Raw genomic sequence first — 18666 nt, forward strand, 5'->3', positions numbered from 1 at the left:
TCGCCTGTCAAGTGAACTTGCCAGGAGTCTGGCCGGAGTGGGGACCCAAGAATCCTTGAACACCCCCACCCCAAGTGCCCGGAAAACTCGGGGAGGAGGAAGGCGAGGATGGCCTAACGTAGGTTGGAGTTCTCACAGCGTCCCAATCTGCAAGAGCCCAGGCGGGGGGGAAGGGGGAGTCCGGGTGTCGGGGTGAGGTGCCTTCCCGCGTTCCTCCCCCTCCCTCCCCCAGGGGCCTGAGCAAGCTCTGCGGACCGCAGCTTGAGCCCAAAGCTCCGCCCGTCGGGCCGCAAGCCCCGCCCCCAAGCAGTCCGCCCCCGCCCACCCGAGCAGGCGGAGCCCGCGCCCGAGGAGCGGGAGGAGGAGAGGTCGGAGCCGTCTCCAGGATCCCTTAGAGACCGAGTCCCGGCAGTGGCGGCGGCGGCGGCGGGCCAGCGCACTGGCAGGCGAGTGAGCGGGCGGGCGGGCGCCGGGGAGTCGGTCCCCGCCGGGAACTGGGGCGCAGCGCGGGGCGGTGGCCCCTCTGAGTCCCGCGAGCTGGGGAGGAGAGCTGGAGGGGGAGCGGGGGTGGGAGAAGGAAGGAGGGAAGAGTGTCCTGGAGGGCGGGGGCTGGTCTGGGCGCTGGGCGCTGGGCAGCCGGGTGGAGGAGAGAGGGCCTGGGACGCTGAAGCCGGGACGGAGTGCGCGCCCTCGACGGGCGTCGGCCCAGAGGCGCGGGAAGCCAGGGTCTCCGGGACCGGGCCCCGGGCCTCGGCGGCCGGGCAGGGTCGGGCAGGAGGAAGGCCCCCCGCGTGCCCCACCGCTTCCTCCCGGGCCCGCGGCGCCCCGCACCCGCGGGGGAGGCCCTCGGAGCCCGGCTTCCGAGAAGGCTGGCGTCTGGGGGAGCACCGGCGCGCCACGCCCCTCTCCCGACTGTCTTCCTCTTCTTTCTCCGGCGGGCGGGATAGGGGGGGGCGCAGCCTCAGTACGCCGTCGGGGGGGGTGGGTGGGTGGGGGTCTCCGGGAGGAACATAGCGGATCGCCGAGGGAACCCCCAGTGGCAGCTCCCCCCTTCCAGGGGGATCCAGGAGCCCACACCCCCAGCGCCGTCCTTGAGACCATTTGCAGGTGAGAAGGGGGAGGAGGTCAAAGTTCAGGCTTAAGCCATGCGTGATTTTTCTTGTTGTTGTAAAGATCGTACTGCCTGGCAGTTGATTCCGTGTACGCGGGTGACCGCCTTTCATTTTAATTAGGAAATATCAATAAGTGCTTTTTTATATATATAAAGTTTGTCACTAAGGTCTCCGCACCCTCACTTATCCCCCCCTCCCCCCACCCGCGCCTAAAGTATCTCGTGCACTTGGCTTCTACCATTCATAACTTCTCAACAGGGAGCCGGATTCTCACCGAGCTCCGGCGTGGAAGTTGTGTAAAGGATGTCAGAAGGAGCCTGTCACCTGGGGGGCGGAGGTGGCCCTGTGCTGAGTGGGTGGGGGGCGAGCCTGGCACCGAGCCCCGACCGGGGAGGGTCCCTGCGCCCACGTGCCAAGAGGCCCTTTCAATGGCTGCCCCGACTGGAAACAGACCGGTTATTTCTCAGACCTTGTGCACTTTGGGACAAACTTCACATGATCTGCTTCCTTCCCATCGGTTATTTCCTCTCGGCCCTGCTGTCTTTGCGGACACTGTTTATATTTCCTGGGGCGGTTGTGGCTTCGCCTGAATAGATTGTCTATAATGAATCTTTTGGATGGTCTGTGTCTGCTGTGTGTTCTCCGTTTTAAAAGCAGAGGCTTGGCTTTGTTTTGTTTTTTTAAAAAAGGAATAGTCCCCTGCTTGCACCGTTGCGGGTTGCTGCTGGACTGTGGATGTAAATCATCCCAGAAACCCAGCCCTTGCCTCTCCCCTCCCAAGGGAAGCCGAAAGGCAGGAAGGATTGCATTTTAATCTTGCCAAAGAATTCAAGTAAGGAGCTGGTCTACTTGTTTTGTTTTAGCAAGCCCCTTTCCCAAGACGCAAATATGTCATGCACACACGTTTTTAAAAGTCATCGAACGTGCAGACTTAAATGATAATAGAGGGTTTTCATATCCAGTTTCGGCCTCTTCACCTTTAACTGGCACCATAAAGCTCTGTTTTAAGTCCAATAAATGCTCAACAGTTTAAGTACTGTGTGGTTAAGTCTTATAAACCAGGCAGCTCCGTTTTAGCCCTAGTGATTTTTTACATCTGGAAACCCAATGGATAGAAATATATAAAAAGGTAAACCTGTGTTTCCTAAGAGTCAGAAAACTAGTGTAAAGAAAACTAGTTGAAAGGCCCAGTCTTGAGAGCTTAGCTCTCTTTAACAATTACGTTTGTGGTGTTGGGTTTCTGTTGTCACTTGCTAGAGAATGAGTTGTTGGTCAAGTTATGAGAGCAAAGGGCTTGTTAGTCAAAAACCTTGAGGAAATGGTTGCCTAATGCCTGATTGTTTTTTGTTGTTGTTGTTAAATACATCCTTCTAACAGGAAATAAAAGAAAACCTTGAATTTTGACAGTGCAAGACTCATTTGGTGGATTTATTTGTTTCTTTTGCCTTTTGTTTTAAGCCTATCCTAGGAAGGTAAATTCTGGAAGTAAATTTTCTTGAGCCCTAATTAGGAAGAGAAGCAGGTTAACAGTGGTTTGGGGGTAAAATTTGGTGGAAGATACGCATGGATGAGGAAACTCATTATTTAACCTTTGTCAGTTTGATTTGTTAAACAAGGGTATTAGTGGTCTCTAGCTTTACTGTAAGGATTAAAAAAAAAAACCTTTGGAAATTCTTAAGCTGAAACCACCCTTCAGTAAATATCTAAATTATTTATTTATGTAGTTTGCTTGGTCAGCAAGCTATTGGATAGATTCTAAGATGGCAGTCTGAACTTTGCTGGATGGAGAACATTTAAATTTCAAAGAAGTTGCTTCAACTTATGTGTGTGTGAATATTTATGTATATGTGAATACATGGTGTTTCATCCACAGCCTGTGAATGATCATGATTGAAAGATTAGCTTTAACATATTTTTAGGAACAACAGTTGCATCGCATTTTAAGATCAACTGGAAATGTTCCATAAATTGTCTTTTAATTTTTTAATGATTTATTTTTTGTTACAAATATTTGTGATGCTACAGGAAGTTAAACCATGAGCAGAAGAATCAGGATGGTTTTTAATTAAAGTGTGAAAAAAAAAGTGACCTGAGGATATCCAGTTATTTGCTTTTCCTGTACTGATGTCCAAGGCCAACAGATAAGCCTTAAAATGTGCTAGGACTGATTGTGGGTGTTTGCTTTATTTTTAAACTTTTGTGAGAATGGATGTTCATTCAATGTTGGGGGTGGGGAGGGAGTTCAACTCATTACATCACTGAATCCTTTGTTAAAAATCTGCAAAATTGAAAAAAGAATCCTCCCTCTTTAAAAAAATCTTCTTTAAGCTTCAGTATGTTTTCCCTTAATGCATGTGAGGTGCCTAGAACTTGAGAGATCAAATCTTAGCTCATGCTAATCTTGTTAATTGTTCCATGGGGACTCAGAAATTGTGGTTTATAGTAATTTTAAATAACTTCTAAGAGTTCAGTGTTATGAATTTTTTCTGGCCTATGACATTATACTCTGACACAGTAGAGGACTTGATGGAATGAATGATTGATTACTTTTACTCCTAAAACATCGTAACATAATGATGGATTCATGGTTGAGACTTCTGAATGTGTAGACTGGGGAAGCTACTTAATCTCTTTATGCTTCATAAAGAACTGTGTGAGGAATGAGTGCACCAATCTATGTGGAGCATCCATTTCAGTAAATGGTAAATTCAGTTATTGTTCCAAATGTTCTATAATGAACATACATTATTTTAATCACAGGAAAACAGCTACACAATATTATTTCCCCCAAATCTAAAAAGGCTCAGTAATTTAAGAGTTCTGCCAAATAGCTGGGTGCCAGTGGCTCATACCTGTAAACTTACTCAGGAGGCTGAAATATGAAGATCACTATTCAAAGCCAGCCCGGGCAAGAAGATCCATGAGACCCTTAATCTTTAATTAACTTCCAAAAAAATATTTAAAGCCAAAGTGGAGCTGTAGCCTTAGCTTTGGGCTTTAGGTAGAGCTTTAACCTTGAACATAAAAGTTCAAACACAGTACCCTTGCACTGAGTTCAAGCCTCAGGACAGGTACAAAAAGAAAAGAATTCTGCCATACAGTACCCACAAATTTAAGAGAATATACAGTAATTAGATAGTAGCTCCTTTTAAATGTCAATTGTGATACTAATTGAATAAGCTAGTTCTTCTAAACCTGCAGTCAATTTCCTTTAATAGAAACCTAAAAAAATCAGTGATACATGAAGTCTGTTATAAGTGCAGGGAAAAGCCATATATAGGTTATACTACATTATAAAATTACAACTAGTTTAAAATTTTATTGCCTTTTTTTAAAACAAAATTATGCTGCCTCTCTCCCAGTTTCTCCTATTTCACACCAACTAGCATGTATTTATAATAGGTAATGAATGCATGTGTGTACTTGTTACTGGTTTGTGACTACAGGTAGCAGAACTTTTATCATTGTCTTGGAAAAAAACACCACCTTTCATGGCCTAAACCTTTGCATTAAAAGGGAGGCTGTTTCAGAAGCTTGGATGTTTTATCTTTGTAAGAGGTATTTGCAAAATCCACTAGTAGGTAATAAGGATCTGCATATAGGCCAAGTCTACCAACCTTGACTTTGTAGAATGTGTCACTTCCAGGGTCCAGATCTTCATTGATGATCTGCATTTGTATTCCATCTTTAGTCAGTCTGTCAGACATGTAATAACAAGGAAGGATACATTAGGTTAACAGGAAATTTTCACAAATAAAAAGTGACTGTAGCACACTTACGTGACTCAACATACTGAGATGTGTTATACCTTGGACCCTTCCTGGGCCCTTCCAAGCCCTTTATAGTCTTGCAGAATTTCTACAACAGCCCAGATGAGGAGACTGAAATTCCCTAATGGTCTGAATTCAGTTCAAAGAGCAAGAACAGAATCAGCCCCATAGTTGGGCTGCCTGCACATCTCATGCATTGGGTGTTTACCAGGTCCCATGGTGCAGATGCATTATGTTAGAGGGGGGCCTACAGAGGCCTTTATGGAGGCAGCTTTGGAATGCTGTCAGTCAAATCAAGAGAAACATGAGCAGAGGATTCTTTCTACAAGATGAGTCACCAGAAGTCTCTTCATGGACTCATCCCCCTTGTGCCCTTGTGATCAATGCCTCCAAAATGAGTGTGTTACTCAGCAAGTCTGAAGTGAGTGCAAAGACCAGTTTTTCAGATACCTGTGAAGTGCTTCTCCCCAGGATACCTTGACAGTGCAGATGAGAGGAATGGAGACCAAGTCCTTCTCTCCAGTCAGCTCCTGCCAACAGGTTCTGAGCTCCCACCTTTCCTCCTCTCCCAGACAGGACTGAGGAGGCAGCTTGGATTAAGAGTAGAGTGTGGAGGTGATTTGACTAAAGGTAATTTCTAACTGGATTATTCCATTAACTTTCAAGTCTCTCTTGAAAATCATTCCTTGTCTCACTTAATGTTTGGTTTATCATGGCAGGTTTTATTGGGTCTCATAAAAGTGCTTAGCTGCCAGTGTCTGGTTGCCATCCTGGGACAAGGAAGGTTTTTGTCTTCTTTTAATGGGTCTGTCTGCCTTTCAGAAGATTACTAATGATCATGAAATCAGAGTGTTGCAAACTGTTCAGATTTGATACTTGCAGCTCTGCTGGAAGATTAGTTATAAACGCAAATGTTCTAGTTCTCTCTGAGTAAATAAGTTGCTAGAATTTTCCGCACCTTTCACTCATTGATTGCAAATAGTTGAGTTGGCGGTGGGGATGGGGGGCTTCCTTGCCTTTTTAGGCAAGGGCATATAATTGATCTGGAATCCCCTTTGGCTGAGGAGGAGGGAAGCCTAAGTCCTGGATGACTGGGCATGCTCAGTAGAGTGTAGTCTGAATCCACTACCACCACTGCTTTTGTGTTCCCACTAGAGACTTTCCCTCATTCAGCATGGCTGTGTGTAAATCTCCACAAGCCCATAGGGGTGGGGTCTTTAGTCTGCAGAGGCAAATAGGTTTCTCAGTAGCTTAGATGCTTCCAGCCAACATGTCCATGACCACCGGACACTAAGCCCTCAGTCAGCCCACCAGGATGTTGACACTCCCGTGTTTATGATGACCTCAGTGTTTTGCTTTTTTGGAGAGAAATTATTACAGGGGAGAAGCATGAGACTTCTCAAAGTGAATTCAAACGCATTAAACCCTGACATTGAAGACCCTATGTAGATAAAACCAACACAGAAGGTTTATTCAAGTTCAGTTGCAGGTAAATTAGAAATAAGGGTTTCAGAAACCAGTAGACTAGATTTCTGAGCTAGGTTTTACCTATCGTGGTGAAACCTTTTGAATGTTTAGACCACAACTTGCATATTAGACCATGGTACTTCATGTGGATGTATGCAATCACAATTGGCTGTTCAGACAAATTTTCATTGGAAGGTTGGATATTTAGCCAAAAAGTAGGATTGGATTGTGATTTATTTTCAGGACTGTGTTAAATGTTGGTGTAGGCTATTCACTATTCAAAACTCTAGTCAAGGAAGCAGATTCAGCGGGGAGTGGGTTGCAGATCCACCCATAGCCATGTATCCTGGGGTAGATCCTACCTTGCCAGGATGTAAGGTACTTCTTTGTGATGCTATCAAGCCTGCAAAGCTCGCTCTATTTAATTTTTTGGCTTTTGCAAACTTCTCTCCCCCCAAGACACAGACACACACACACAGAGTCAAAGGCACAGTATCTAGCAGCAATTCAAAGTCCTTTCAATCTCAGCAGCTCCATTAATTCTATGAGGAGCCTCAGTGTTGCACTAAAATATCAGTTAAATAAAAGCACATTCTTTGTGATATATGCATGAGCCATTGTTTTTTCCTAATTTAAAAAAAAAAAACATTGTATTTGTTAGGAAACACACATTCAGTGGTAACCAAGGCCCTTCCAATGGCCTTCTTCCTCTATTCCGTCACGCCTAAAGGCAGAGAGAACCAGCACTTACAGTGAACTAAACAGCAGCTTGTTTGCTACTCCTGTACATGCTGAGGTGATCACACCATCACATAGTGTGTGTGATGGGGGATGGAGTAGCAGTAACAGCTGGGTGTGTGGATAAAGAGTTGTGTATGTTCTGCCCAGCTATGCCCTCTTCCTTGGGGCAGTATGCAAAGAACAGTAGCTGCTGGAGCCTTTGCAATGGCATCTTTTAGGGGGGAAAAAAAGACTTTCTTGTTTGAGGAAGAAGTGGAGAGCCTTGTTGCCACAGCTACCAGAAACTCAAGAGTTTCTCTGCATCCCCTTAATGCCAACTGGTTCTTCTCATACAGCCCTTTCTCTTTAAAGGTGGGCCTGCAAAAAACAACAACAAAAAAAAATTAAAACAAACAAACAAAACAAAAAAAGGGCTGGCAGTATGGCCTAGTAGTCGAGTGCTTGCCTAGCATGCACGAAGACCAGGGTTCAATTCCTAGGTACCACATCCATAGAAAAAAAGCCGGAAATGGTGCTGAGGCTCAAGCGGTAGAGCTCTAGCCTTGAGAAAGTCGAAGGACAGTGCTCAGGCCCTGAGCTCAAGCCAAGGATTGGCAAAAAAACAAAAAAAAACAACAACAAAAAAAACCTGGGCCTGACTGCAGCAGACACAGCAGACCTGCTGTGAGAATTGGAATTCTCTCTTGGGCTCTGCTCCTGGGAGGAATTCACAGGCAGGTGGATGAATTCTGTTTGGTAAGTCTAGCTACTGAGGACCTGGTGCTAAGGATAAAGGTGCTGGTCTGTACTCAGAATCCTGCTGTTTTATGGGGAAATTATACTTTGTGGAAAAAGTCACAAGGCCCTAAACCATGAAGCCTTTTTCTCATTTAACCTGGTTAAATATAGTCTTCATCACGTAAATTCAGAATCCCCAAAGCGGAAATAACTAAGATAACAATTCTCAATGGATTCTCTATGAGATTTCTGTAAATAACAAACTTACGGATTGGATTTTCAGATGCTTTGGTATTATAAAATTCTAGACATTTCAACTTTTCAGGAACATCTCTTAAAATTAGATATTCCACACGTGTTTTCTTTTACTTAACATGCATATTTGATAAGTAGTATGCTTCAGCTACTATGTTGAAATCCAGGGAGCAAATAAATGTTCCTGGCATACTATCTAGCCTGACCCTAGTGTTTTACCTTGGCTTCCTGCTCGCCTGAAATTCTCCTTCTTCCTTCTTGCTTATATCAAGGGCTCCAGGCCACCCACACTCAATGGGACAGAAGTTGTCCTGTGCACACTCACTCTACTTACCTCTTGAACTCTGGACTGAGGTTCACTGACTTGCTGACTCCATGTGAGAACTTCCTGCCTAAGCCCAGGTCTCCCAGATCCTTCTCCTGAGCCGAATTCCTTAGCTTCATTCCCTCTACTCCTAGAAAAAACAGCGAATATAACACTTCATTTAACCCCCCCCCCAAAAAAAACCAAATCCCTGAGGTGATAGATTTATCTGATCTCCCAGACCCACTCACACATTAAAAGGAAAACATTAATAACAACCACCACAATAAAAAGAAGCCAGGTGCTGATGGTTCATGCCTGTAATCCTAGCTCCTCTGGAGGCTGAAATCTGAGGATCACTGTTTAAAGCCAGCCGTGGCAGGAAAGTCTTTGAGTCTCTTATCTTCAGAAAACTGGAATTAGAACTGTGGCGCAAAATATTAGTGCACTAGCCTTGAGCAAATAAAAGCTCAGAGAGAGTGCACAGGCCTTGAGTTCAAGCCCTATGACTGAAAAAAAGAAAAGAAAAAAAGAGAAACCCACTTTATCCCCATCTGAGCCTGTTTTTTACACTGCCTGCAAGTACTGACTTGTAAATGCAATCAAATAAGAACATGTAGTCAGTCCCACGTTGCTTACCCCTATAAATCCTAACTACTCAGGAGGCTGAGACCTGTAGTATCATGTTTTGAAACCAATCCACCAGATGTTTCCAAAATAACCAGCAAAAAAGGCAGGCTAGAAATGTGGCTCAAGTGGTAGGTAGAGTACCAGGTAGGAGCAAGTGGGAGATCCTGAGTTCCAACCTCAGAACTACCAATAAGAACAAAATAGGGGCCAGGAGTTTAGCCTAGTGAAGAGTGCTTGCCTAGCATGCACAAAGACCGGGGTTCGATTGCTCAATAACACATTCAGAGAAAAATGCTAGAAGTGGTGCTGAGGCTCAAGTGGTAGAGCTCTAGCCTTGAGAAAACCCAGGGACGGTGCTTAGGCTCTGAGCTCAAGTCAGGACTGGCAAAAAAAAAAAAAAAAAGCCAAACCACCAAATATGGTATGTTGATATGTTATTCTACATTCTTTTATGAAACCTGGCCTTGCTTTTTAAAATTAATATAGCCCAGAGATTGGTAAGCATAGACAAATTTCTTTCTTTTAAAAGCATAACTGTTTTTTAATAAATGCATATACCATGGACCATTCTCTGGGCTGTATTCATTTTTTGCAGTGAGGAATATAGGCTAAATAAGTTATTCTGCTAGTGCATCGATGTACCTCAAAACTGATTCACAGAAGTGAGTCAGCTGAGTCACTGAGCTCTGTATCCCCCCTCATGTATCCCAGCTCCTTCAGAGCTGAGTATTGGCTGACTCCCTCCTATAACTCTGCCAACAAAAAAAGTGTCAGCTTGTTTTGGTTTTGCAAGTCTGATTAGTGAGAAATGGCAATTTAGAAGAAAGATGTTCACATTGCTAGAGGAATAATGACGTTTGGGCCATCTGTATGCCTTGACTTGGCATCATCGGGGTCAGTAGATCCTCCTGTGGATCTTTCTTGACCTTTCCTCTGGGTTGCATCTCTGTCAGAATCTCTTAAATACAGACTTAAGAATGTAATGGCTCTTTGGGGGCCTAAGAATAGAGTAGGTTGCCAAATCATCAGTGCAAAATCAAGAGAGGTGGAAAGTAAGGTTTTATGCCAGTTGCTAATGTCTGAATTATAAATAGTTTTCAGCTAATGGTATTATTAACCTGGGGCTTCTCCAAAACCATGATGAAAATGATCTTCTAGTCTAGAATTTCTCCCCCTCAAACAAAAAAACAAGGGAGGGAATAACTGAAAATATGTAAATTCCTATCACATTTCTCACTAAATCTTTTAAGAACTCTAGAATTCTCCAGAAAAGTCACATATGTGAAACTTCCTTTTCTTTACTTTCTGAATTGGGCTCCTGTTCTCCCTTTAGTTCACCATCAGGGAGCTGTTCTACTTTCTTCTAGGTGTAAGAAGACAAAGGTTTAAACTGTAACATGAGAGAATGGGCCACATCCCAGAATCTTGGAAGACTGAAGTTGCATCTTGCTTTTGGAGATGTTCTTCAGGCAGCTCCTGGTTTGTTGTTTTTGGTTAAGAGTTTCATCTTTTTAAGAGTAAATTCTCTGAAATGCAAGAGAAATAATGATTTGGTAAAAAGATAGTTGTGCCTCTTTGTTTATAGGAATTCATAAGTAGTCCTATATGAAGCTGGTCTATACCTCCATCAGAAAAAAAAATCAGTAAGATATCTGGGTATGGTGGTACCTACCTGTACTCCTAGAACTTGGGAGGCTAACTTGGGTAGATTATGAGTTCAAAGCCAGCTGAACTGTCTACATAATCCCAGGCCAGCTTGTGTTGAAACTCTTGTTCAAAAACAAACCTGTAACGATAAACTCTTTCTCTGAGTCTTCTTACCAGCAACAAATGAACGTCATGAAGAATCCCAGAGGGGATCTTGCTTCCAGGTTGGGGTGCTGTGCCTTCTCAGTCTCCAATGCTGTCTGTATACTTTTTGTAGCCTTTATCTGGAATTCCCCCTATTGTATTGATTTCCTCCAGTCTAGAGCCAGTCCACAAAGACATGATCTCAGTCAGACATTCAGTCTCTAGTAACCAGAAAGATACCTTTGGATGCCCGCTTAATAGTGGGTGAGTAAATACTGTTGAAGGTCAACCTTCCGAATTCGCTGGGACTTTCTGGTCAGTGAGCTAGTGGTCCCAAGTCAGACACTGGTCTGAGGAGATAATACTGGATGCTCACAGGTCTTTGAATAGGATCCACTAACTTTTAGGATCTCTCTAGCGTCATCATAGATGATGGGTTGACAGCTCTAGTTGTTGTCGAAATCAGCTGCACAAGTCACCTGACCACTTAGTCTGCTGTCCATTTGGAAAACAAGAGATATTAGCACCATATTTCAACAACGCTAAGATTCCATCCATTACAAGACGTGCCACTTTTCTCTTGTGTCACTAAAGGGAAAAAAAATGCTACCAATCGCCTGCCAACCACAAACATCACCTACAAAGAAGATATTTGTTTTCTGACAAATTAGCACAAACTTAAGTAGTGTAGTACAACTCAAATTAATATGTCCAAATTCTTTAAGTCAAAAGTGAAGGTGAGTGTGGCTAGTTTTATTGGGTTGAAATTAAGTGTTGGCCCACTTCACTCTTAATGCGGGGCTCTGGGAAGAATCCATCTCCAGGTTCATTCATGTAGTTTTTAGTTCCTTGCAGAGAGAAGTTTTGGTTCTTTGCTGTCTTTCCAGGTATGGCCCACCACTCTTGTCTCTTAGAGACCTCTCTGGTACTTGGCTATACTACTCTGTATATCAGTTTTTGTCAGGCCTGAATCTCTCTGATATCACTTCTGCTCTATATGTCTGTCCCCAGCTAGAGAAAAATTTTCTGCTTTTAAGGGTTGTCTGGTTAGTTTAATTAGATTAGGCCCACACAGAGACTATGCCTCCTATCTCTATAACAAAGTATGTGAGCAAAAGAATCTTATAATTGATAAATATGGTCTTGGCCTTAGGAGTAGAGGAACTACTGATAAAGCCTTCCATATACTAATAATGGTGCTCAGGTGTTAACTGTTGTTGTAATTATAATTGACATTACAATCGTGGTGGTCACATAATATCCATCACCTTTAATCTCAACAAGTTTTTCATGTAGTTAATTCCTGTGCCAAACCCTAATTGAGAGAGTATAGTGTATGGGCAGTAAATTCAATGATAATTAAGATGGTGGTTATTCCGTGAGTTCCAGCTTTGTACTGGCTTCATACACATGTTTTTTTGTAGCAGTACTGAGGTAAGGAGCACTACCCACTTCATAAGGAGAAAGGTTTAGAGAGGTTGAATACTGTGGAAGGGTATGAAAATGGGTATGTCTGACTTGGACTTCATGCTGTCTTTATGGTGTTCTGTTGCCTGTCCCACTACCCTGTTGATACTGTGTAAAAAGTGGAACAGGATATGTCATGTGTTCACCTGTTAAACTTGAGGGGTAAGGCAGCCTGCTGGAAGGGGAAGGAACACAGGAGAGGAGCCATTGTGCTGGGGTCTCTCTCTCTTGTTTTCCAAACTTGTTTTGCTATTAGATGTTTGTCTTATTGAAGACAAAGCTCCTGTCTCTTTATCCATTTTTAAGGGGTTGTTGTTATTGTTATTGTTATTATTACCACTACAAGGTTTGAACTCTGGGCTATACTTCCTCAGATTGCTTGATAGGCAAGAATTCCACCACTTGAGCCACACCTCTAGCCCATCTTTTTGCTGGCTGTATGTGGGCTGGCTTTGAACTGTGGTCCTCCAGATCTCAATGCCTTAAGCAGCTAGGATTATAAGTATGAGCCATGGTTACCTTGGCAGTGACCTTTGTTTCATTTAATATACCTATGAGTTTGCCTACCTGTAGGGATAGGGTTTTGAACTAGATAGGCAAAGTCCATTCTGATAGGGATGAATTCTATGAAGGCAGCGAAGTGGGGAGTGAGAGATGAGAGATGCGCCACATGGATGCAGGCTTGCCTTAGCCAAGTCTTTAGTAAAGACCACTCTGCAGAGGTCACATCTGAATGGAGACCTGGGGGCACAGGGATATACAAGAAAGGAAGACCCTTTATTAGGAGGTGAGGGAGGAGAAGTAAGCAGGGCAAGATCATAGGGATCATCGTAAAGAGTCTGCTTGCACACGCGCGCGCACACACAGGCACACGCACACAATGTCTTTATGCAGGGGGAGGGAAACAGGGACAAAAACATAAGAAGAGGTATCAATGTGTGAGAAATGATGTACCCACTACCTGATGGATGTAACTGTAACTCCGCTGTACATTACCCCAATAAAAGAAAGAAAGAAAACAAAATAAAACAACAAAAAACAAAAATGTGTATATGCACATGTGGTCTGGATTTGATGAAAATGCAAGTAGCTTCACAGAGAAATCTGTGATTTGTTTACAAATAAGCTGTAGTGGGCTGTTGGGACCGTGTGTCCTCTGTGTATATTATGTTATTCTCAAGGAAGTGTTTTTACCTTACTTTCATTCTTGTGTTTCTTTGTATTTTTGTTGTTGTTGTTGTTGTTGTTGTTGTTTTTAACTATCTCACAGGGAACTGAGGCAAAGGGGAAAGGACAAAAAGAGGAAAGTGTTCTGCTAGAACTGAACTTTTAAAAAAATGGAGCTGCATATAGTGGAACGCCAGCTGTGAGTGAACAAGCTGAGTGAGAGCAGGAGGCCATTCTTCTGGCCCCCAAAACAAGGAGCCACAGGAACTCATCAAACAATTCAAGGACCATAGTTCTAGAATTTTCTCAAAACAACATCCAATCACCTACACAGGCTCTTCAGATTCAGGTAGACATTGTTGCTTTTACTTCTTGGTGGTCTGTTAGAGACTTCTCCCACTTTCTAGGTTACAGGACTCTGTAACTCCTGGGTCATGTGACTCACGTTTGTCTTCCTCACCTCTTACCCTTAGATTCCCTACCTCTGACCAAAGCCAGCCCCCGGCCCTTCCTGACCAACCCCTGCCTGTACAGAATACTACCTCCCTCCTGACCTCTGTCCTCCTTGCTGCCATGGGGGTTTCCTGTAAATCAGAGATCTAATGAGTTGCTTCCGGGCTGACAGCAGGGAATTGGTCGTGAGTTCTTAATGCCCAGATTCAAGGACTGGCTTTCCAGCTCTGAAACCTTGAAATGTTGTCAATTGCTCTTTGTCTGTTTGATCATCCCCCAAACTAGGGTGATAATAGTACCTGCAGTAGGTGGGAAGCACTTCCAGTAGAACCCTGGTACACTGGGCATTATTAGCTCTCAATCCCTTACCATAGGCTGTCCCCATCCTGCTTGCTGCTCTCCATGTCAACCCTCCCCCCACCCATTTAACAAAGGACAGCTAGATCTAAGCACTGACATGGAGAGGATACATTTAGTAATTTTTGTAACACTATGACCATTATTTTATATCTGTTGTATCCATTAAAAAGCTGCATTTTCATTTTGTCCAGTTTTAGCCATTCATTTTTATCACATTTTACAAAAACTATCCTTCCAGTAGGTCTTAGCTGGGGACCAGTGGCTCATGCCCTGGTGAAATCCCAGCTACTCAGGAGGCTGAGATCTGAGGATGGAGGTTTGAAGCCAACTGGGGCAGAAAAGTGTTGTTGAGACTCCAAAACCACTCAAAACCTGGGAGTGATGCTGTGGCTCATTGGTAGAGTGTTATCCTTGAGGCTTAGGGACAGTGGCCAGGCCCTAAGTTCAAACCCAACACTGACAAAAACAAAACAAGACAAAAACAACAACAAAAAAACCAGCAGGTTTTCTTGTCCAGATAGTGAGGATCAGTGCTGCATTCCTGTACACCCCATCCCCCAGTGTTATTCCCAGTTTCCTCTGCCTGGAGACAAGACACCTGTAATTATAAGACTGGATGAATAGGGTACTGTCTTGACTTTTGAGAGTTTCTCTCACACCATCCTCCTTTCTGCCTGTCTCTTGAGATCTAGCATATTGTTATGGTTTCTTTCATCCATTAACCAGACATTTATTCGATACCAGTGATTTACTAGGCCCTAGCAGTCCTTCATTCTTGCTGTAAGGGCCACCATGCTGATGTGATCGATAGATGGACAATAAGGAAGGAAAATCTGATAAATGTGACAGGAGTAACAGGAGGGTGGGGAGTCGGATGGTTTCACAGTTAAGGTATAGGCCATATGATAGAAGAGTAAGATCCATATTTTGGAGTCAAGCCTTGGCAAAGCCCTGCAGTGCCACTTACTAGCCCTGGACTGACCAAGTGACTGTCTCTCTGACCCTGAGATTCCTTATCTGTAAAGTAGAATAGTGGCCATTGCCCACCTCCTATGTTGTCTTGAGGCTTCATTTGAAATTGTATACCTAATGTGCTTGGATATACCTCTGACAGATGCTCCATGTTGCTCCCTGGTATCAACTGGCTCTCTCTTACCTCCATCTCTCGGCATATTTAAGTTTTCTTGTCTGAGTTTTCTGTGAAAAGTAGTCAACTAGAATACTAATGATTATAATGGATGAGGTAAGTATTTTTTATTTTCTGAAACTAGTCCTGGGGCTTGAACTAGGGCCCCAGGCACGGTCTCCGAGCTTTTTTGCTCAAAGCTAACCCTCTACCATTTGAGCCACAACTCTGTTTCCAGCTTTTTTGGTGCTCTTACGAGTCTCACAGGCTTTCCTTACCTGATCTGGCTTCAAACTGATCCTCAGATCTCAGTCTCCTGAGTAACTAGGACTAAATGTGTGTGTCACTGGCTCCTACTGGGTAATTTTACCCACAATTTCTGTTTTCCCCACTGTATTTCTATTTCCTCTGTAGAATGTGTTTTACTTTTTGAATTCGGTAGTGTGTTTCAATTTTTATATTGCTATTAACAGACTGTGTTGGGTGTGTAGAAGACACAATAAGTTACTAGAGAATTTGCAATGAATTAAAATAATATTAAAATCGTTTAGTTGACACTGGTGGCTCATGCCTATCATCCTATTTTTTAGCCTTAGATTTGAGAATTGAGGTTGGAATTCAGCCCAGACAGAAAAGTCTGTGAGACTCATCTCCAGTTAACCAGCAAAAAGCCACAAACTGAGGTAAGGCTCATGTGGTAGAGCACCAGCACTGAATGGAAAAAGCCAAGAAGTGAGAGCATGAGGCCTTGAGTTCATACATCAGACTGGCACCAAAATAAATAAATAGGGATGATCTAACTTCGGGAATTTTTCAAAAAGCTTTGTGAGGAGTCTGATCAAACAGTAATTTCCACCATGCAGATAGGAAGTTTGAGGCACTTTCTAAATAGCAAATCTTTACCCTGTGCACTGAGAGAGGACTATGCTAGCCTGGCTTAGGATGTCTTATCATTTACCTAGCCTGTGTCTAGACGGCTGAGTGGGCAGGATGAGGCAAGAGAGCCTCAGGCCTGCTCCATAGGTATTTTTCAGCCACACCCAGAAGGTATATGAACTGATCTGGAAACCAGGGAAAGAGCTGGAGGCTCTGAGAAAGAGAGGACTTAGTAACCAATTCTAGATGGTTAATTTGAGTTCTACACCATAAGAGGAGCCTGATGAAGGAAAGGGGTTGGGAAACCATGATTGCTCTTGCAGAGATGGCTCCAAGGGCAGTGGCTCTCATCCAGATTTCCCTCTTTAGCCAATGTCTTGGTACTGGCCCTACCTACCCACTCCCTTTGAAAAAAGTCCCTCTGCACTGTGCTTGTGAGCATGTTCTGCTAACCATCCAAGTGGGTATAATTGTTACTGTGTGCTAGGCAAAGGGGTGAGTGAACTCATAGGAAGGAATCTGAATTCTAGCTTTCCTGACTTGAACAGTGTTCAAAAGTTTGGCCTACATTATATCTCTTCTTCCTCCCCCTTCTCCTTCTCCTCCTCCTCCTTTGTGAAGAAAAATTGTTCTCAGAAGGATTAGCACCCCAGCATTTTCACTGGGGGCTGAAGTGACCCGAATCATGGCTTGCAGAGGTGCCTGCAGGTTCATATCAGCTAGGAGTCAGTTTGGAAATCACAGTGCCAACTATGCCCATCCGTGTGGTGTACCACCCAAGGGCAGCTGGCCCTTATCCGGTTTCCACGGGATTCTGGCACTGTAGGAGAACTCTGGAGGGACTTTCTCCTGAAGGATGGTAGGCAGGTATGATAATGAATCAGGCACTGATGGTTGAGGAGTCAGAATGTTGGTTTCCTTTCCTCATCACCTTGATCTGCAATCCATGTGAATCATAGATCCTGACTCACACTGTACTCTGTCTAATCTAGCTGTTACATTAACCCCCCCCCCCAAAAAAAAGATGCCAAAGTGATTCCTACTTACAAACAAACTATTGGTGTTACCCTGTTAAGTAAAAACAGAAAGGTTCCTTTCCTTTTCTAACACAGTCACAGCACTTCTGCAGAGGCACACAGGTATACAGGGCTCTTGTCTGAGGCCTGTCTCAGAGAAGTCACACTGGATGAATTCTTGTTTTATTTTAAAGCCCATGGGCTTCCGTAATATGCCAAATTTATATAGAAAGTCTAGGAGCAAAATGGTTTTTGCTGGGGTGGAGGTAGATAGTACTGGGGATTGAACTCAGTGTCTTATACTTACTTAGAGGGTTCTCTACCATTTGAACTATACCTCCAGTGCAAAGTCTGCTCTCTCCACCCCCACCCATGATATGGATACTGGCATTTCAGTTAGGCCTGAGCACTGTCCCATAGCTTTTTCATGCACTTCTGGCACTCTCCACTGGAGCCACAGTTCCACTTGGGAGATAAGAATCCTATGGACTTTTCTGCCCTGGCTGATTAGGATTCCAGGTGTGAGCCACTAGTATCCTGTATAAATTGTTTTAAAGGTTCTTGAGTTTTGACTAGAAATGGCTTCCATTGTCAACATCATATTTGTGTTGAGCCGCATATTTTATTTTTACTTAGGATTTAGTAAAGGTTGCAAAGGAAGGCAGCTTACAACCTTCACAGATAGCTTAGTTTTGTTTCATACAAATATAGGGCCCCCTCCCTTTTTTTTAGAAAAGAGAAATATTGTGCTGCGTGATTTATACTTGTAAACCTAGCTACTCAGGTTTCAGAGATCTCAGTTCCAGGCCTACCTACTTTCCTGGCTACCTTAAAGGTAGCTAGCTGGGCACGGTGGTTCATGCCTGTAATCTTAGCTACTCTGGAGGCTGAGATCTGAGGATCACAGTTGAGAGCCAGCCCTGGTACTAAAGTTTTATCTCCAGTTTTAACCACCAGAAAACCCAAAGTGGCACTGTGGATCAAGGAGTAGGGCAGTAGCATTGATCTGAAGAACTCAAGGACAATACCCAGGCCCAGAGTTCAAGTCCCACAACTGACCCCCCCCCAAAAAAAAGGTTCATAAAACATACCTCAACAGATAAAACAGAATATGGTGGTATTTCCCAGTTTTCCCAGTTTGAGTGGGAAGCATAAATAAGAGGGTACAGGCCATCCTAGGCAAAAGTGTAACCCTATCTCAGAATTAACCAGAGCAGAATAAGCAAGAGATGTGGCTCTGGCATTACGGCGTCTGCCTAACACTTCCGAAGCCCTGAGTTCAAATCACAGCATCACACGCAAAGAACCTCAGTTTTGTTTGGGCTCAATTTCCAGTGCTCACGCATTGCCCAGTTGTCCCTGAGAGCTAGACACTTTGGTGTGGCAACACTTTGCCCAGGCCACCAGAACTAAG

The 18666-nt window shown here is 43.8% G+C and overlaps 1 protein-coding gene across 3 annotated transcripts in view; it reads left to right on the forward strand.

Moving 5' to 3' along the window:
* The first annotated feature begins 413 nt into the window (after positions 1-413).
* Positions 414-18666, forward strand: part of Gng12 (G protein subunit gamma 12) — a 130191-nt gene continuing 111938 nt past the window's right edge. Inside the window, exon 1 of one of the 3 annotated variants that reach the window (XM_090334632.1) lies at positions 414-446. The gene's annotated coding sequence lies outside the window, so the exon portion shown is untranslated. Of the gene's footprint in view, positions 447-1021; positions 1108-16022; positions 16044-18666 lie in introns of those variants that run through there. The other 2 variants (XM_090334633.1, XM_090334634.1) reach the window with 2 other exon arrangements.

This window comes from Megascapheus bottae, chromosome 6, assembly GCF_031878675.1.
Source record: "Megascapheus bottae isolate mThoBot1 chromosome 6, mThoBot2.hap1, whole genome shotgun sequence".
Classification (NCBI taxonomy): domain Eukaryota; kingdom Metazoa; phylum Chordata; class Mammalia; order Rodentia; family Geomyidae; genus Megascapheus; species Megascapheus bottae.